The sequence below is a fragment of the Salmo trutta genome, unplaced genomic scaffold, assembly GCF_901001165.1.
Source record: "Salmo trutta unplaced genomic scaffold, fSalTru1.1, whole genome shotgun sequence".
NCBI classification, from domain to species: Eukaryota; Metazoa; Chordata; class Actinopteri; order Salmoniformes; family Salmonidae; genus Salmo; species Salmo trutta.
This window is the reverse complement of record NW_021822911.1, coordinates 8,494,187-8,510,850: the sequence shown is the minus strand read 5'-3', so window position 1 is coordinate 8,510,850 and position 16,664 is coordinate 8,494,187. Positions and strand designations below refer to the sequence as shown.

The 16,664-nt window shown below is 38.6% G+C and overlaps 1 long non-coding RNA gene across 1 annotated transcript; it reads left to right on the top strand.

The window, feature by feature from the left end:
* The first annotated feature begins 3,716 nt into the window (after positions 1-3,716).
* LOC115186370 (uncharacterized) lies at positions 3,717-6,919 on the top strand. The gene is made up of 3 exons (XR_003875721.1): positions 3,717-4,033; positions 6,510-6,626; positions 6,871-6,919. It is a non-coding gene; the product is annotated as an uncharacterized LOC115186370 (long non-coding RNA).
* The last annotated feature ends 9,745 nt before the right edge of the window (positions 6,920-16,664 follow it).

Below are 16,664 nucleotides of genomic sequence, written 5' to 3'. Positions count from 1 at the left end.
TGCTATTCATTGTAAATGTTTGGAGGTCTATGTATCCATTATTGTAATATTGCTATTCATTGTAAATGTTTGTAGGTCTATGTATCCGTTATTGTAATATTGCTATTCATTGTAAATGTTTGGAGGTCTATGTATCCATTATTGTAATATTGCTATTCATTGTAAATGTTTGGAGGTCTATGTATCCATTATTGTAATATTGCTATTCATTGTAAATGTTTGGAGGTCTATGTATCCATTACTGTAATATTGCTATTCATTGTAAATGTTTGGAGGTCTATGTATCCGTTATTGTAATATTGCTATTCATTGTAAATGTTTGGAGGTCTATGTATCCATTATTGTAATATTGCTATTCATTGTAAATGTTTGTAGGTCTATGTATCCATTATTGTAATATTGCTATTCATTGTAAATGTTTGTAGGTCTATGTATCCATTATTGTAATATTGCTATTCATTGTATATGTTTGGAGGTCTATGTATCCATTATTGTAATATTGCTATTCATTGTAAATGTTTGGAGGTCTATGTATCCATTATTGTAATATTGCTATTCATTGTAAATGTTTGGAGGTCTATGTATCCATTATTGTAATATTGCTATTCATTGTAAATGTTTGTAGGTCTATGTATCCATTATTGTAAAATTGCTATTCATTGTAAATGTTTGGAGGTCTATGTATCCATTATTGTAATATTGCTATTCATTGTAAATGTTTGTAGGTCTATGTATCCGTTATTGTAATATTGCTATTCATTGTAAATGTTTGGAGGTCTATGTATCCGTTATTGTAATATTGCTATTCATTGTAAATGTTTGGAGGTCTATGTATCCATTATTGTAATATTGCTATTCATTGTAAATGTTTGGAGGTCTATGTATCCATTATTGTAATATTGCTATTCATTGTAAATGTTTGGAGGTCTATGTATCCATTATTGTAAAATTGCTATTCATTGTAAATGTTTGGAGGTCTATGTATCCGTTATTGTAATATTGCTATTCATTGTAAATGTTTGGAGGTCTATGTATCCGTTATTGTAATATTGCTATTCCTTGTAAATGTTTGGAGGTCTATGTAGCCGTTATTGTAATATTGCTATTCATTGTAAATGTTTGGAGGTCTATGTATCCATTATTGTAATATTGCTATTCATTGTAAATGTTTGGAGGTCTATGTATCCATTATTGTAATATTGCTATTCATTGTAAATGTTTGGAGGTCTATGTATCCATTATTGTAATATTGCTATTCATTGTAAATGTTTGGAGGTCTATGTATCCATTATTGTAATATTGCTATTCATTGTAAATGTTTGGAGGTCTATGTATCCATTATTGTAATATTGCTATTCATTGTAAATGTTTGGAGGTCTATGTATCCATTACTGTAATATTGCTATTCATTGTAAATGCTTGTAGGTCCATGTATCCATTATTGTAATATTGCTATTCATTGTAAATGTTTGTAGGTCCATGTATCCATTATTGTAATATTGCTATTTATTGTAAATGTTTGTAGGTCATTTACAATGAATAGCAATATTACAATAATGGATACATAGACCTACAAACATTTACAATGAATAGCAATATTACAATAATGGATACATAGACCTCCAAACATTTACAATGAATAGCAATATTACAATAATGGATACATAGACCTACAAACATTTACAATGAATAGCAATATTACAATAATGGATACATAGACCTACAAGCATTTACAATGAATAGCAATATTACAATAATGGATACATAGACCTACAAACATTTACAATGAATAGCAATATTACAATAATGGATACATAGACCTACAAACATTTACAATGAATAGCAATCTTACAATAATGGATACATAGACCTACAAACATTTACAATGAATAGCAATATTACAATAATTTATACATAGACCTCCAAACATTTACAATGAATAGCAATATTACAATAATGGATACATAGACCTACAAACATTTACAATGAATAGCAATATTACAATAACGGCTACATAGACCTCCAAACATTTACATTGAATAGCAATATTACAATAACGGATACATAGACCTACAAACATTTACAATGAATAGCAATATTACAATAACGGATAAATAGACCTCCAAACATTTACAATGAATAGCAATATTACAATAACGGATACATAGACCTCCAAACATTTACAATGAATAGCAATATTACAATAATGGATACATAGACCTACAAACATCCATGTATCCATTATTGTAATATTGCTATTCATTGTAAATGTTTGTAGGTCTATGTATCCATTATTGTAATATTGCTATTCATTGTAAATGTTTGTAGGTCTATGTATCCGTTATTGTAATATTGCTATTCATTGTAAATGTTTGTAGGTCTATGTATCCGTTATTGTAATATTGCTATTCATTGTAAATGTTTGGAGGTCTATGTAGCCGTTATTGTAATATTGCTATTCATTTTAAATGTTTGTAGGTCTATGTATCCATTATTGTAATATTGCTATTCATTGTAAATGTTTGGAGGTCTATGTATCCATTATTGTAATATTGCTATTCATTGTAAATGTTTGTAGGTCCATGTATCCATTATTGTAATATTGCTATTCATTGTAAATGTTTGGAGGTCTGTGTATCCATTATTGTAATATTGCTATTCATTGTAAATGTTTGTAGGTCTATGTATCCATTATTGTAATATTGCTATTCATTGTAAATGTTTGGAGGTCTATGTATCCATTATTGTAATATTGCTATTCATTGTAAATGTTTGGAGGTCTATGTATCCATTATTGTAATATTGCTATTCATTGTAAATGTTTGGAGGTCTATGTATCCATTATTGTAATATTGCTATTCATTGTAAATGTTTGGAGGTCTATGTATCCATTATTGTAATATTGCTATTCATTGTAAATGTTTGGAGGTCTATGTATCCATTATTGTAATATTGCTATTCATTGTAAATGTTTGGAGGTCTATGTATCCATTATTGTAATATTGCTATTCATTGTAAATGTTTGGAGGTCTATGTATCCATTATTGTAATATTGCTATTCATTGTAAATGTTTGGAGGTCTATGTATCCATTATTGTAATATTGCTATTCATTGTAAATGTTTGGAGGTCTATGTATCCATTATTGTAATATTGCTATTCATTGTAAATGTTTGGAGGTCTATGTATCCATTATTGTAATATTGCTATTCATTGTAAATGTTTGGAGGTCTATGTATCCATTATTGTAATATTGCTATTCATTGTAAATGTTTGGAGGTCTATGTATCCATTATTGTAATATTGCTATTCATTGTAAATGTTTCAAGACACCTGCTGTTAACTCTTAATACTTAAGACAGCTCACGAGGTGTCCTAAATATCTGCCGACTAGGTGGGACTAGAGACTTCATGCATAGCTTTAATTTATACCCATAAGTGTAAAATGTCTTTATTCTCAGCACTTATACGACCAATTTTCTACTCTGAGACGCTTTGTGGACATGGGCCCAGATCTCAAAATATTGTTTAAAAAAACGTAGAATGTTTGTTTAACATAATAATAAAAAATAAATATTACTAATGTAACCTACTTTAAAGGCTGGGTTTAGTTGATTGTGTTGCACTGCTCATGTCCGCGTTCTGGACCTTCCCGCATCCCCGTACAGAACTATCCGCGTCCACGTACAGAACTGTCCGCGTCCACGTACAGAACTGTCCGCGTCCACGTACAGAACTGTCCACGTACAGAACTGTCCGCGTCCACGTACATTGTGGCGCCAAACATATTGTCCGGTTACGCGCAGAGTGGGCTGAGGTGATTTTGGGGAATAACGACAGAGTTTGTTACAGTGTTGAAACGCTGAAGTTTATTGTTCAATTAGCTTTTTGCTTTACGGTCAGGGACAGTATGAGTGTAGCCAGATCCTTTTCACTCTCTATCCTCGTTTCATTTTGTGGTTCACCGGATTCGTCATCGAGACGAGGGACAGACGAACGACCTGCTAGCTAGCCTAGCTAGTCGGTACAGCTCGGTAAGCTAGCTAGTTACTAATTAGTAGCATCGTAGTTCTCCTTCTCTCTCGTTGACGGATGCTGGCTACCTCTGTCCGGTTCTCCTCTCTTCACTAGATGGACGGTCACTTTAGTGTTTAACCCCTCTGTGTCCAAGGACCAATCTTTTGAATATTATTTTCGGGGCTCCTCAGTAGGCTGGACACATTCCGTTTATTTTAATTCTCAGCTGCCTCACCAATGTCTGTAAGTAAATTAATAACTTTTAATTGCTAAATATTTCCAATAGATGGCAGCATAAGACCACGAAGCATCAGTTATAGGCTACAAGCAGCAATATGATTGACATAAAATAGCATGCAACCACAGACTATATGTCCCATGATTTTCTGAAATGGTCACTCATTACTTTAGTTAGTTATATATCTCCTATTAGGGCTGTGTTGCTTTAGGGAGAGAAACAAAAATAGTGAGGTATTGAATAGTGAGGTATTGAATAGTGAGGTATTGAATAGTGAGGTGTAAATAGTGAGGTGTAAATAGTGAGGTATTGAATAGTGAGGTATTGAATAGTGAGGTATTGAATAGTGAGGTGTAAATAGTGAGGTGTAAATAGTGAGGTATTGAATAGTGAGGTGTAAATAGTGAGGTGTAAATAGTGAGGTATTGAATAGTGAGGTATTGAATAGTGAGGTATTGAATAGTGAGGTATTGAATAGTGAGGTATTGAATAGTGAGGTAGTGAATAGTGAGGTATTGAATAGTGAGGTATTGAATAGTGAGGTATTGAATAGTGAGGTGTGAATAGTGAGGTGTTGAATAGTGAGGTGTAAATAGTGAGGTGTTGAATAGTGAGGTGTAAATAGTGAGGTATTGAATAGTGAGGTGTAAATAGTGAGGTGTTGAATAGTGAGGTGTAAATAGTGAGGTATTGAATAGTGAGGTATTGAATAGTGAGGTATTGAATAGTGAGGTATTGAATAGTGAGGTGTAAATAGTGAGGTATTGAATAGTGAGGTGTAAATAGTGAGGTGTTGAATAGTGAGGTGTTGAATAGTGAGGTATTGAATAGTGAGGTATTGAATAGTGAGGTATTGAATAGTGAGGTATTGAATAGTGAGGTATTGAATAGTGAGGTGTGAATAGTGAGGTGTTAAATAGTGAGGTATTGAATAGTGAGGTGTAAATAGTGAGGTGTAAATAGTGAGGTGTAAATAGTGAGGTATTGAATAGTGAGGTATTGAATAGTGAGGTATTGAATAGTGAGGTGTGAATAGTGAGGTATTGAATAGTGAGGTGTGAATAGTGAGGTGTTAAATAGTGAGGTATTGAATAGTGAGGTGTAAATAGTGAGGTATTGAATAGTGAGGTGTAAATAGTGAGGTGTAAATAGTGAGGTATTGAATAGTGAGGTGTAAATAGTGAGGTAAAAATAGTGAGGTATTGAACCCCGGGTAGATAATCAGTAGTACATACATTGTAAAACATCATCTTAATATCTGATATTGGGAGTCAACAAGCTCGGAATAGAAAAGACAAGAGCGCGTCTTCCAGCCCACCAATAAATGACATAATTCAACCCTCCTGGTTAGTAAATTTACCTCGACATGCCCCTTGAGAAGGCGAGTGAGAGTGAAGTGAAGACACCAGCTGTTTAGCGGGGCTGAGTTGACTTCATGTGCGAGAAGGCAGAGCAGGTGGATGCTGGTTGATGAATGTACTGGGAAAATACGTTTTTCTAGACCAGAGATGACTGAATTAATGTTCAGGCTTATTGATAATCGTTATATTAATGAAGTGTAAAACATGAGCATAAAAACAGGTAATAATAAACATGAATCATCGTTATATTACTAAACATTGAATCATAATAATATTACTTTACAGTAATCTGTTAAATGCTTTTTCAGTCCTTCCTCTTGCGTTAGCAGTGTGTAAAGGGACAGAAAGTAGCGTGGGGAGTGGTGGTGTATCCAGGGAGAAAACTAATCTAATCTTCTGAAATTTAATTTGTGGTCTTATGCTCCCATCTATTGGAATTATGTAACAACTGCAGTAGTGCTGAAAAATGTGTTATTCCTTACTAAAGTAGTAATTACTGAGAATTACTAGTTAATTTATCACTTACAATCATAAAATAACCACTTATACCATAACAAACAATTAAACTGACATAAACCAAAATCACTATATATGTAGTTATTTAGTTAATTACCAAATTGAGCCGGTCGGTCACATTTGAGAGTGAGGGAGATATATAGCATTTTGCATAAAAAAACATGATTTTTGTCTCTCTGAAATGAAACCATCAAGTGATAGATTTTAAACAAATCCTTGTCTGTGAGAGATGTAATAATTAATACATAATTTCTTTAAACAATAAAAGCTCATTTCTGTAAAGTGATATGTTGCGTTTTGGAATGAAACTCTTCTTATGTTTCCCATCTGAGATCAGAGTAGATGAGAGATGTAATGTTTGTCTCTGTTGTGTTGAAGACCAATCAAGCAGGAGAGACCAGCCTCCCCTGTTCCCAGCTGTGTGTCCATGAAGAGTAACCAGTCTATGAAGCATCCTATAGTGTTTAGAGAGGGAGACTTTTCTACTGAACAAAGGTAAGAAGAACTCATGGTCAGTGAGTTAAACAACACTGTCTCTAGTCATTTCTCCTCTCCCATTTTCTCATTTCTTTTTGTTGTTTTCATAATCCACAGGCTAATCCTTTTATCCATTTATATAGCCCTAAAACAATATTAAACAAACACATCGTTCCCTCTCTCTGTGTGTGTGTGTGTGTGTGTGTGTGTGTGTGTGTGTGTGTGTGTGTGTGTGTACTGTAATCTCATGTTTTGTCTACAGAAACCAACAGGAGAGATCAGAGTCAGAGATTCTCAGTGGTCAGTCTTCCCAGAGTCATCAAACAGACCTGGACTCTATATTCAGTGTATGTGATCCTGTTATGTACATTTGTTTTTGTTTACCTCAAGTAAAGTTGATCTGTCAATCATTCATTAATGTGTTAATGAGAAAGCATTTATTCTCTTGCTTAACTTATTTACTTGATTTATTTCAGTTGCTTGAAGAGAAAATTATGACATTTGTGAAGAACGAGCTGAAGATGTTCAAGAGGATTCTTAGTCCAGAACTCCCAGAAGGCTTTGAGAGTCAGAAGCAGGATGAGGAAGTGGTGGATGCTGAAGATGAGAAGCAGGAGAGCAGTGCCAGAGAGGGGGCTCTGAAGATCACACTGCACGTCCTGAGGAAAATGAACCAGAAGGAGCTTGCTGACACACTGGAGAACTGTAAGATCTGTCTGCCTCATGTTGAATGCTGTTTTAAAACATTTAAAAGCTGTAGCTAAAGTACAGCTAAAGTAGCTGTGTAACTCAATGATATTGTAGCAGCCTTAACACAACACCTAGTGACCTCATCAAGTAGCAGCAGGGATGTGTTGTGGTGATTAATTTAGAGAGAGAGAGAGAGAGAGAGGAGAGCAAGAGGAGAGCCAGAGGAGAGAGGAGAGCCAGAGGAGAGAGGAGAGCCACAGAGAGAGCCACAGAGAGAGCCACAGGGAGAGCCACAGAGAGAGAGACAGAGAGAGAGAGACACAGGAAAACCTGGCTCCCTGTAGAGGAAAGGCTGTGCAACCACTGCACAACAGTAGAACCTGAGACGGAGCTGCATTTCCTGACAAAATGTAAAAAATATAAAACAATTAGAGAGTGTAATTTCCCCAAATGTGAAACCCTTATTCAAGGTTTCAAAGACTTCTCTGATGAGAGTAGGCTACCCGTCCTGTTGGGGGAGGACGCAGAGAGCTGTGGGTTGGCAGCGCACTACATTGCTGCCTGCCATAAGTTGAGGGACAGTGTCTGACAGACCAACCAACCAATCCCATTGACAATTTTGATTCTTACTATTTTCATATTGTAAGGTTGGCAATATGTACATTGCTCCGTCATGCCAATAAAGCGAATTGAATTGAGAGACAGAGGAGAGACAGAGGAGAGAGACAACATTAATAATACCAATAATAATATAATCAGTCACACCAGTCTGTAATGCATTATGAAAACATTTACACATTTATACAGTCAGATAAGAGAATAAATGATTATAATTTAAAATGTTATAACAGTCCTATAATACTGTAGTTATTAAAACAGACGTAATATTAATATCCTCTGTGTTATTTCTAGATTCAGATGAGCTTGCTGTGATTTGCCAACGTGAACTCAAATCTAATCTAAAGAAGAAGTTTCAATGTGTATTTGAGGGGATCGCTAAACAAGGAAACCCAACACTTCTCAATAAGATCTACACAGAGCTCTACATCACAGAGGGTGGAACAGGAGAGGTCAATAATGAACATGAGCTGAGACAGATTGAGACAACAACCAGGAAACAAGCAAGACCAGAGACTGCAGTCAAATGTAACGACATCTTCAAACCCTTAACCGGACAAGACAAACGTATCAGAACTGTGCTGACAAAGGGAGTCGCTGGCATTGGAAAAACCGTCTCTGTGCAGAAGTTCATTCTGGACTGGGCTGAAGGAAAAGCAAATCAGGATGTTCAATTTGTGTTTTCATTCCCTTTCCGGGAGCTGAATTTGATGAAAGAGGACAAACACACTTTCATTGAACTTCTCAATCACTTCTCAATGGAAACCAAACAATCAGGAATCTCCATCTACAACAAGTACAAAGTTCTGTTCATCTTTGATGGTCTGGATGAGTGCCGACTGCCCCTAGACTTCCAGAATAACAAGATCTGTTGGGACGTCACAAAGTCAACCTCAGTGGATGTTCTGCTGACAAATCTCATCAAGGGAAATCTGCTTCCCTCTGCTCTCCTCTGGATAACTACCCGACCTGCAGCAGCCAATAGGATCCCTTCAGAGTGTGTTGACCAGGTGACAGAGGTACGAGGGTTCAATGACCCACAGAAGGAGGAGTACTTCAGGAAGAGATTCAGGGATGAGGACCTGGCCAACAGAATCATCTCACACATAAAGACATCAAGGAGCCTCCACATCATGTGCCACATTCCAGTCTTCTGTTGGATTTCTGCAACAGTCCTTGAACACATGCTGAAACATAAGAGAGAAGAGATGCCCAAGACTCTGACTGAGATGTACACACACCTTGTGGTGTTTCATACCAAACAGAAAAATGAAAAGTATCTTGGGAAAGAAGAGACAGGTCCACACTTGAATAATGAGAGCATTCTGTCACTGGGAAAACTGGCTTTTCAACAGCTAGTGAAGGGCAATCTGATTTTCTATGAAGAAGACCTGAAAGAGGCTGGCATTGATGTCAATGAAGCCTCAGTGTACTCAGGATTGTGCACACAGATCTTTAAAGAGGAATGTGGGCTGTACCAAGACAAGGTGTACTGCTTTGTTCGTCTGAGCATTCAGGAGTTTCTGGCTGCTGTGTATGTGTTCCTCTCATTCATCAACAACAATGAGAATCTAATTGACAAAAAGCAAACAAACGACAAGCCTGAAGTTACTTTCTACAAGAGTGCTGTGGATAAAGCCTTACAAAGTGAGACAGGAAACCTGAACCTGTTCCTCCGCTTCCTTCTGGGCCTCTCACTAGAGTCCAATCAGAAGCACTTACGAGGTCTACTGACAAAGACAAGAAGCAGCTCACAGATCCATGAAGAAACAGTCAAGTACATCAAGAAGAAGATCAGGGAGAATCCCTCTCCAGAGAGGTGCATCAATCTGTTCCACTGTCTGAATGAACTGAATGACCATTCTCTAGTGGAGGAGATCCAAAGCTTCCTGAGCTCAGGAAGTCTCTCAAAACCCAACCTGTCACCTGCACAGTGGTCAGCTCTGGTCTTTGTGTTGCTGACTTCAGAAAAGGAGCTGGATGTGTTTGACCTGAAGAAATACTCCAGATCAGAGGAAACTCTTCTGAGGCTGCTGCCAGTGGTCAAAGCCTCCAGAGCTGTTCTGTGAGTACATCAAATTACATATAAGAACTAATCATCAGGAAGAAATATTACGTTTAGATAAAAATATGTATTATAATATGTATATAATATTATGTTGAATAACATATTGAATAAATGCTTTGATTTTCACATTAGTATAACAATATGACCATACAATTCTAGGAGACGGAAGATGAATCTATATGCTGTTTGAGAGAATAAACCAAATGAATCTGCCATTGTCCTTCTACACTACTGGTGTTAAATTAACAGTGTGTTTGTGAAGTCATGATGATCTCGTTGCAGGCTGTCAGGCTGTGGAGTCACAGAGAAAGCCTGTGCTTCTCTGGTCTCAGCTCTGAGGTCAAACCCCTCACACCTGAGAGAGCTGGACCTGAGTAACAATGACCTGAAGGATTCAGGAGTGAAGCTGCTCTCTGCTGGACTGGGGAATCCCCACTGCAGACTGGAGACTCTGAGGTCAGTATTCCTGTAGTTGGTCAACAAGTGATAATTGTTCACCAGATCCACATGTGTTTACCAGACACACATAGTCCACACCATATGTGTTTGGACAGTGAAGCCTACAGTTTTAAATGTGGTGCTATGCTCCAGAATTTTGGATTTGAGATCGAATGTTTCATATTAGTTGACAGTACAGAATGTCACCATTTATTGGTTGTGTTTTGGATTATGTTTTTCCTAATAGAAACTGAATGGTGAATAATGTCCTGTCATTTTGGAGTCACTTCACTTGTATTGTCAGTAAGAAGAGAACATGTTTCTGAACACTCTGGACGGTTCTGACTTAGAATATGTGGACAACTACAAATACCTAGGTGTCTGGTTAGACTGTAAACTCTCCTTCCAGACTCACTATAAGCATCTCCAATCCAAAATTAAATCTAGAATTGGCTTCCTATTTCGCAACATAGCATCCTTCACTCATGCTGCCAAACATACCCTTATAAAACTGACCATCCTACCGATCCTCGACTTCGGCGATGTCATTTACAAAATAGCCTCCAATACCCTACTCAATAAATTGAATGCAGTCTATCACAGTGCCATCCGTTTTGTCACCAAAGCCCCATATACAGTGGGGGGAAAAAGTATTTGATCCCCTGCTGATTTTGTACGTTTGCCCGCTGACAAAGAAAGGATCAGTCTATAATTTTAATGGTAGGTTTATTTGAACAGTGAGAGACAGAATAACAACATAAACATCCAGAAAAACTCATGTCAGAAATGTTATAAATTGATTTGCATTTTAATGAGGGAAATAAGTATTTGACCCCCTCTCAATCAGAAAGATTTCTGGCTCCCAGGTGTCTATTATACAGGTAACAAGCTGAGATTAGGAGCACACTCTTAAGTAAAGGGAGTGCTCCTAACCGCAACTTGTTACCTGTAAAAAAAGACACCTGTCCACAGAAGCAATCAATCAGATTCCAAACTCTCCACCATGGCCAAGACCAAAGAGCTCTCCAAGGATGTCAGGGACAAGATTGTAGACCTACACAAGGCTGGAATGGGCTACACGACCATCGCCAACAGCTTGGTGAGAAGGTGACAACATTTGGTGCGATTATTCGCAAATGGAAGAAACACAAAAGAACTGTCAATACCTCTCGGCCTGGGGCTCCATGCAAGATCTCACCTCGTGGAGTTGCAATGATCATGAGAACGGTGAGGAATCAGCCCAGAACTCCACGGGGGGATCTTGTCAATGATCTCAAGGCAGCTGGGACCATAGTCACCAAGAAAACAATTGGTAACACACTACGCCGTGAAGGACTGAAATCCTGCAGCGCCCGCAAGGTCCCCCTGCTCAAGAAAGCACATATACATGCCCGTCTGAAGTTTGCCAATGAACATCTGAAGGACTCAGAGGACAACTGGTGAAAGTGTTGTGGTCAGATGAGACCAAAATGGAGCTCTTTGACATCAACTCAACGCGCCGTGTTTGAAGGAGGAGGAATGCTGCCTATGACCACAAGAACACCATCTCCACCGTCTAACATGGAGGTGGAAACATTATGCTTTGGGGGTGTTTTTCTGCTAAGGGGACAGGACAACTTCACTGCATCAAAGGGACGATAGACGGGGCCATGTACCGTCAAATCTTGGGTGAGAACCTCCTTCCCTCAGCCAGGGCATTGAAAATGGATTGTGGATGGGTATTCCAGCATGACAGAGACCCAAAACACACGGCCAAGGCAACAAAGGAGTGGCTCAAGAAGAAGCACATTAAGTTCCTGGAATGGCCTAGCCAGTCTCCAGACCTTAATCCCATAGAAAATATGTGGAGGGAGATGAAGTTTCAAGTTGCCAAACGTCAGCCTTGAAACGTTAATGACTTGGAGAAGATCTGCAAAGAGGAGTGGGACAAAATCCCTCCTGAGATGTGTGCAAACCTGGTGGCCAACTACAAGAAACGTCTGACCTCTGTGATTGCCAACAAGGGTTTTGCCACCAAGTACTAAGTAATGTTTTGCAGAGGGATCAAATACTTATTTCCCACATTAAAATGCAAATAATTGTATAACATTTTTGACATGTGTTTTTTCTGGATTTTTTTGCTGTTATTCTGTCTCTCACTGTTCAAATAAACCTACCATTCAAATTATAGACTGATCATTTTTTTGTAAGTGGGCAAACATACAAAATCAGCAGGGGATCAAATGCTTCATACTCGTCGCTAAACCCACTGGCTCCAGGTCATCTACAAGACCCTGCTAGGTAAAGTCCCCCCTTATCTCAGCTCGCTGGTCACCATAGCAGCACCCACCTGTAGCACGCGCTCCAGCAGGTATATCTCCCTGGTCACTCCCAAAGCCAATTCCTCCTTCGGCCGCCTCTTCTTCCAGTTCTCTGCTGCCAATGACTGGAACGAACTACAAAAATCTCTAAAACTGGAAACACTTATCTCCCTCACTAGCTTTAAGCACCAGCTGTCAGAGCAGCTCACAGATCACTGCACCTGTACATAGCCCATCTATAATTTAGCCCAACTACCTCTTCCCCTACTGTATTTATTTATTTATTTAGCTCCTTTGCACCCCATTATTTCTACTTTGCACTTTCTTCCACTTCCACTGCATCTTCCACTGCAAAACACTGTCTGTCTTTTGACTGATACTGCTTTTAAACTGGTCTGGTCAGTCTACTCAAATATTTGTACTATACATGTTTCTATCTGCAGGCAAAACTTTGATCATTTGTAATTTATAATATGATACATTAATTTCTGAATAGGTATCACAGGTATCATTTTAATACAACCTGTCTGTCATTGTATTTCTTCTGTGTTGGCAGACTCACTGGTTGTAAACTCACAGACACATCCTGTAAAGTGTTGGCCTCAGTTCTCAGTTCAAACCCCTCACACCTGAGAGAGCTGGACCTGAGTAACAATGACCTGAAGGATTCAGGAGTGAAGCTGCTCTCTGCTGGACTGGGGAATCCCCACTGCAGACTGGAGACTCTGAGGTCAGTATTCCTGTAGTTGGTCAACAAGTGTTTTGTTGTAGCCTCTGTTATTGGTAATGGTGAGAGGTTAGCATGTTTTGTTGTAGCCTCTGTTATTGGTAATGGTGGGAGGTTAGCAAGTTTTGTTGTATCCTCTGTTATTGGTAATGGTGAGAGGTTAGCATGTTTTGTTGTAGTCTCTGTTATTGGTAATGGTGAGAGGTTAGCATGTTTTGTTGTAGTCTCTGTTATTGGTAATGGTGGGAGGTTAGCATGTTTTGTTGTAGTCTCTGTTATTGGTAATGGTGAGAGGTTAGCATGTTTTGTTGTAGCCTCTGTTATTGGTAATTGTGAGAGGTTAGCATGTTTTGTTGTAGTCTCTGTTATTGGTGATGGTGAGAGGTTAGCATGTTCTGTTGTAGCCTCTGTTATTGGTAATGGTGAGAGGTTAGCATGTTTTGTTGTAGTCTCTGTTATTGGTAATGGTGAGAGGTTAGCATGTTTTGTTGTAGTCTCTGTTATTGGTAATGGTGAGAGGTTAGCATGTTTTGTTGTAGTCTCTGTTATTGGTAATGGTGAGAGGTTAGCATGTTTTGTTTGTATTTTTCTAAATGGTGAAACAAATGTGTATGAAAATATTCTCAAATAAAATTGTGTCTTCTTTTCTCCCCCGAGGGAGATGTGGTGCCTGGGGGAAAAGGGAGAGCAGGACCTGCTTCCTGCTTGGAGATGTGGTGCCTGGGGGAAAAGGGAGAGCAGGACCTGCTGCCTGCTTGGAGATGTGGTGCCTGGGGGAAAAGGGAGAGCAGGACCTGCTGCCTGCTTGGAGATGTGGTGCCTGGGGGAAAAGGGAGAGCAGGACCTGCTGCCTGCTTGGAGATGTGGTGCCTGGGGGAAAAGGGAGAGCAGGACCTGCTGCCTGCTTGGAGATGTGGTGCCTGGGGGAAAAGGGAGAGCAGGACCTGCTGCCTGCTTGGAGATGTGGTGCCTGGGGGAAAAGGGAGAGCAGGACCTGCTGCCTGCTTGGTGACTGTAGCTTCTTTCTCTGCGTTCATGTGGTTCTCACAAAGCTCACATGCCAGATCCATCATGAAATCTCTCCTGCTGACTGTCTTGTCAAGGCATTGCTTGTACAACACGTGTTGATAGCAGCCATGTTGAGCACATTGTAGAACACTGCAACAGTCCAGCAGCAAGTACCTCATTTTACAGAGTCTTGCCATCTAATATGAATGTAACATAATAGAAGGGGATACTAATTGGTGTCTGTCAGATGGAAGGCTGTCTGTATATGGTAGAGATACTGTATATACTGTAATGACCTGGCTAGATCATAAAGGGGATACTAGTTGGTGTCTGTATATGGTAGAGATACTGTATATACTGTAATGACCTGGCTAGATCATAAAGGGGATACTAGTTGGTGTCTGTATACGGTAGAGATACTGTATATACTGTAATGACCTGGCTAGATCATAAAGGGGATACTAGTTGGTGTCTGTATATGGTAGAGATACTGTATATACTGTAATGACCTGGCTAGATCATAAAGGGGATACTAGTTGGTGTCTGAGATACTGTATATACTGTAATGACCTGGCTAGATAATAAAGGGGATACTAGTTGGTGTCTGTATATGGTAGAGATACTGTATATACTGTAATGACCTGGCTAGATCATAAAGGGGATACTAGTTGGTGTCTGTATATGGTAGAGATACTGTATATACTGTAATGACCTGGCTAGATCATAAAGGGGATACTAGTTGGTGTCTGTATATGGTAGAGATACTGTATATACTGTAATGACCTGGCTAGATCATAAAGGGGATACTAGTTGGTGTCTGTATATGGTAGAGATACTGTATATACTGTAATGACCTGGCTAGATCATAAAGGGGATACTAGTTGGTGTCTGTATATGGTAGAGATACTGTATATACTGTAATGACCTGGCTAGATAATAAAGGGGATACTAGTTGGTGTCTGTATATGGTAGAGATACTGTATATACTGTAATGACCTGGCTAGATCATAAAGGGGATACTAGTTGGTGTCTGTATATGGTAGAGATACTGTATATACTGTAATGACCTGGCTAGATCATAAAGGGGATACTAGTTGGTGTCTGTATATGGTAGAGATACTGTATATACTGTAATGACCTGGCTAGATCATAAAGGGGATACTAGTTGGTGTCTGTATATGGTAGAGATACTGTATATACTGTAATGACCTGGCTAGATCATAAAGGGGATACTAGTTGGTGTCTGTATACGGTAGAGATACTGTATATACTGTAATGACCTGGCTAGATCATAAAGGGGATACTAGTTGGTGTCTGTATATGGTAGAGATACTGTATATACTGTAATGACCTGGCTAGATCATAAAGGGGATACTAGTTGGTGTCTGAGATACTGTATATACTGTAATGACCTGGCTAGATCATAAAGGGGATACTAGTTGGTGTCTGTATATGGTAGAGATACTGTATATACTGTAATGACCTGGCTAGATCATAAAGGGGATACTAGTTGGTGTCTGTATATGGTAGAGATACTGTATATACTGTAATGACCTGGCTAGATCATAAAGGGGATACTAGTTGGTGTCTGTATATGGTAGAGAAACTGTATATACTGTAATGACCTGGCTAGATCATAAAGGGGATACTAGTTGGTGTCTGTATATGGTAGAGATACTGTATATACTGTAATGACCTGGCTAGATCATAAAGGGGATACTAGTTGGTGTCTGTATATGGTAGAGATACTGTATATACTGTAATGACCAGGCTAGATCATAAAGGGGATACTAGTTGGTGTCTGTATATGGTAGAGATACTGTATATACTGTAATGACCTGGCTAGATCATAAAGGGGATACTAGTTGGTGTCTGTATATGGTAGAGATACTGTATATACTGTATTGACCTGGCTAGATCATAAAGGGGATACTAGTTGGTGTCTGAGATACTGTATATACTGTAATGACCTGGCTAGATCATAAAGGGGATACTAGTTGGTGTCTGTATATGGTAGAGATACTGTATATACTGTATTGACCTGGCTAGATCATAAAGGGGATACTAGTTGGTGTCTGTATATGGTAGAGATACTGTATATACTGTAATGACCTGGCTAGATCATAAAGGGGATACTAGTTGGTGTCTGTATATGGTAGAGATACTGTATATACTGTAATGACCTGGCTAGATCATAAAGGGGATAC